This window comes from Nerophis lumbriciformis, linkage group LG01 (assembly GCF_033978685.3).
Source record: "Nerophis lumbriciformis linkage group LG01, RoL_Nlum_v2.1, whole genome shotgun sequence".
Lineage (NCBI taxonomy): Eukaryota > Metazoa > Chordata > Actinopteri > Syngnathiformes > Syngnathidae > Nerophis > Nerophis lumbriciformis.
In genome coordinates, this window is record NC_084548.2 from 17,719,660 (window position 1) to 17,725,000 (window position 5,341).

The window sequence follows — 5,341 nt, forward strand, 5'->3', positions numbered from 1 at the left end:
CATGCTTCACTACACACCATAGCTCACCGGCGTCAAAATGTAAACAAACGCCATTGATGGATCTACACCTGACATCCACTGTAATGATACCAAGTACAGGCACGTATCCAGTTGATACTACTATGATTACGTCAATATTTTTTGTCATCACAACATCTTTTTTCGTTTTTTTTTTAATGTATATTATGTTTATAAACTCAAGAACAATGTCCCTGGACAAATGAGGACTTTTAATACGACCAATGTATGATCCTGTAACGACTTGGTATCGGATTGATACCCACATTTTTGGTATCATCCAAAACTAATGTAAAGTATCAAACAACAGAATAAGTAAACATTACATTTCAACAGAAGTGTAGACAGAACATGTTAAAATAGAAAGTAAGCAGATATTAACAGTAAATAAACGTGGAGATTAATAATTATTTTTCTACCACTTGTCCTTAATAATGTTGACAAAATAATAGAATGATAAATGACACAATATCTTACTGCATACATCAGCAGACTAATTAGGAGCCTTTATTTGTTTACTTACTACTAAAAGACAAGTTCTCTTGTATGTTCACTATTTTATTTAAGGACTTAACTGCAATAAGAAACATATCTTTAATGTACCCTAAGATTTTTTGTTAAAATAAAGCCAATAATGCAATTTTTTTGTGGTCCCCTTTATTTAGAAAAGTATCGAAATAATTTTAGTAACGGTACCAAAATATTGATATCGTTACAACACTATCTGATACATATGCATATGTATAGTTTCATAACTATTTCAGAATTAAAAAAAGTTTCAATGACCTCCCAAAAAAACGGCTCATTTTTAGGAGACGATCAGAAAGCGGCTTGAAGATGATCTGTAAAACATAATCTATGTCATGCCTGTGTGATCATGTTTTGTTTTAGTCATGTTTTGTTTTGTTTAGTTATTGAACTCTTTAGGTTCTGTTTACGCTCCATTGTTTTTGTTTCCATGACTACCCATTAGTTTTCACCTGTCCTCATGTCACGCACCTGTCTCCCGCTTTGCACTCGCGCACCTGTCACTAATCATGTCACTGCTATTTAAGCCTGTCTGTTTCTGTTGATCGTCCTGGTGACATTATCCATACTACCTCTGCTACCCATGATATTCCTGTTTACTATAGTTCAAGCTTCATGCCATGCCACAGTAAGTGTTTTTGTTTCATGTTCATAGTTAATTGCCTTTGTGCTAGTCTTTTGGTTTCATTAGTCAAGTTTATTCTCCGCCATTGTGCGCGCCTTTTGTTTATTCCTTTTTATAGTCATTATTAAATCATGTACCTACTTTCACGCCTTGCCCGCACCAACTTTCCTTTGCATTCCGGGAAAACAAAACACCCCTCAGTCCCCTTATTGACAATCTATGCACACTTTGGACCATTACATCTTATGTAGACCACAATGAAGTGTTTTAGATGTAACAATCATAATATGACCTTTAAATGACTGCCCTTATAATGTGTGTATTACTTTTATTTTTGTGTAGTGTTCCTATGCTGAGAATGATTTATTTGAGTAACCAAACTGAAAGTAACAGGAGTGAGTTCCCAGCATGCAAATAGCGAATGCATGAAATATAAACACATGGCATTTATGCCAGCATGTTGACACTCAGCACATTACAGTGAAAATTATTATTCTGCATAAATTCTGCCTAGCAACAAGAGGCAGTGAAACGTATCCATGATGTAATTTACCTGCAAAGTTTTATGTGTCATATAAAATAATTTCTGTCCCCACAGTTTAGTAGTGATGTGTCTTAATCTACGTCTTTAGAACGCGTTGCCATAATTCACCAAACTTAAAGCCGAGTTCTATTCATGGTGGGCTGACTTGGTGCCGTGTTTCTTGGTTGTGTGATGGTCCGTTGCCATGCTAAATCTTTTGACATTTACACGAGGACCAAAAGCCCTAATGCATTTTCCACCGGCTCAGTGTGCTATGCAAATCTTGGTGTTTTAATAAAGAGGTAATGAATAATTCAAGTGATGTGTTCCATGAAAGCGCAAAGCAGGAACAAACGCGCTGAAAATAGTTGTTATCGAGGGATACAAATTGATGTTGTATTTTTTTATTTTTTTAACGAATGTCTGAAATGATACGGTGCTTATTCCTTGATTACTAAGCTTTAATCGCCTTGGGGATCAATCAGGTTTGTCTAAATCTCTCTAAGTCTTAGCAGCAAAGAAACATAACTTCAACATCAGATAATTCAAGCATTTTTGATCCGATTCACAATCATTTGACCAACCTTGGTTGAAAATTGTAGGGTCAAATTCACATGTAATGATATGATCTCTGACCATTTCATGTTGGATAGGATATGATAGGATAGGATAGACTTTGTTTATCCCACAACAAAATTATGTGGTTGCAGTGCAGATGCAACAAGTTCAAAAACACAAAAGGGAAACATAAAAAAACACTAATAAAATAAACAACATTAAAAGAGCACATAGCTGACGCAACCAGCTGCCACTTCAATGACACCATGTCTACATATAGCTGCAAAAGTAAAAACAATGAAAAACCAAACAATAAGCAACAAATAATACATATTGTGCACCAGATTGCACCATGCGTAGACAAACAGCAAAACAAAAACATAATTTTAACACCTTCATAAACTGCGGTGGCCTCTGCAGTGCTCCACGCCCAGCAGACGATGGCAACACAGCTGGAGACAGGAACAGACCCAACAAAGCAATCAAGAGATCAATCCTAGGCTGCCCACTAGCTCTCGGCCAATGTCCAGTCCGTGCGAATGAGCGAGAATCCGTCCAGGGAGACCGCAGTGTCCGATACATGCTCATTCAGCCAGTCATATTTTTGAGCCTGAATATACAGAGGATGAGCTACACGTTTTAGAAGGTGCGCGATAATCTGCTACCAGCAAGTAGCACTCGTGCTAAACAAGAAATACAAACTACGAACATAATAAAACAATCACTTACTGTACATTGTCTGCTCCCACTGGGATGCGAACAGATGGACTGTTCATGTGTTCTTGTTTAGACAAAAAAATAATCAATCTTCACGCAGGTAAGAAAAAAAATAGGTTGTCACAAACAAACTTATTTTTGTGTCTTTCTTGCGATCTGAGGGTCTGAGATGAACGTCAGAGTTGACCAACTTCTTAGTTTAAGGCCACAACCTTCTACTATACAAGTGAGAGGCATGATTTATAATCTAGAATTAACTTTCACTGAATCAGAGGCAATGCAGTAGCTCGTAAGATAATTAACTCTATGTGATCATGGCGCCGCTAAAAGTGGTTCCTTCGCATTAGCGCTTATAATAACCATATTGCTAATACTCATATTCATGTTACAACATGTAAATAGAGTATTGTTACAGTTTTTTGGGAAGTTTCTTTAGAGCAGTGGTCCCCAACCTTTTTGTAGCTGCGGACCGGTCAACGCTTGAAAATTTGTCTCGCGGAACGGCGGGGTGGGGGTGGGGGGGTGCGGTGATTTTTATTTTATTATTATTATTATTATTTTTTTATTTTTTTTTTAATAAAGAAATACAATCATGTGTGCTTACGGACTGTATCCCTGCAGACTGTATTGATATACATTGATATATAGTGTATATATTGTGTTTTTATGTTGATTTAATAAAAAAATTTAAAAAAAAAGTTTTTCTTTTTTTTTTTTTTTTTCTTGTGCGGCCCGGTACCAATCGGTCCGCGGACCGGTACCCCACGGCCCGGTGGTTGGGGACCACTGCTTTAGAGGGACTCACATTATATTCATTCTTAGCTACCTCATACTTGCCGTATATTACAAATTAGAATGCGTAAAAAAAACATATTTTCTTGTCTTCCATAAGGATTGTGAATGATAGGTAAAATTCCCCAAAAAGTTCAGTTCCCCTTTAAGGTTACAAGGAACCCTTTGTAAACGCATTGGTGATAATCGACAATGGCGATAATGATTGGTGACATTTATAAGTTAAAAAACATATTTTTAGCCATTAGTGGTATTCTTATATAATTTTCAAATCTTGAGCCAGTGACATATCACAGCTTTAACTTTTTGTGTTAACATCATTTGTAGTGATTACATCAAAGGAGGCGATACAGTGTGCAGAAGTTCTGACTTGTTGCTACCAGGCAATTAATGGAGTTATAGTATTGTCTATTACAATATAGGCCATTTTTTTTTTTTTTTTTGTAAATGCATTCTTAATCTTTAAAGAAGTGGCATTGAGGAATAACCGTAAAGAGCTATTGAAGGTTGTACATATTGTATCAAATGATCTTGAGAGATGATCTTGTAAACTTTCTTGTGGCTCAATTCGAAATTGGCTATGAAAAAAATAGAGTAATAAAGTTCTTGCTTTGGCGTGCATGAATTCAAATCTTAAATATCCTCGATTTTCTTTGGACTTCATCAGCGGTGATATTTCACAACCAATTTATCATTTTTTTTGTGCGTGCTGCCCACAAAAGAACGACAACAACATTTGCTGGATAACTATTAAAAAAACATTTGACACACTAAAAATAACATTTAATAAAACCATCAGTGGGTGGCCAGTAAAGACAAAGAAATAGAAGCCATTTGTCATCAAGTTTAGGATGCCATTTTTCATCGAGACGTCGAGAAGATGAACATTTTTAGTATGGATTTCTTTCGGTGTGTGCAGTGTCGCTTTGACAAGTTTGGGCCAAGAAATAAGGGTGAGGAATGTATTCACCGCTCACACATCACTTAGACGTTTCTTATCTAATCTTGCAGCTGTAATCTCGTCAAATCACACAAAGGAAACGTTGACCTGAAACAACCCAGACAGTATCCTTAAACGACGTCATCTTTCATGATTTTTTTTTTGGGTTGCTTTAAGTTAGTTATCAGCGGTGGCCGGTGTGATGTGCAAGAACGTCCCGACATCCACTTTGTGCTGAGCCACGTCTGCACCAAAGCTGTTCTCTGACATTGGCGGGCTGACTTTGTAATTATATTACCAATGCATGTCTCATTAGTTTCTGACATGGCTGAGTGTTCCTGCTTCCTCCTGCTCTGCAAACACACACACACACACACACACACACACACACACACACACACACACACACACACACACACACACACACACACACACACACACACACACACGTTCTTGTATCTGTTACCTTCTTGAGACCTCCAAAAAATGCCTACCTCTTTAGGACTACCCTTTCTAGATATATGAAGATTTGTATTTACAACATTAGTAATATATACATACTATGCAAATATAAAACAGCTTCTTGTGAAAATTGAGTTGGAATTTCACAAGAAAAAGGTCACAGTTTCACAAGAAAAAC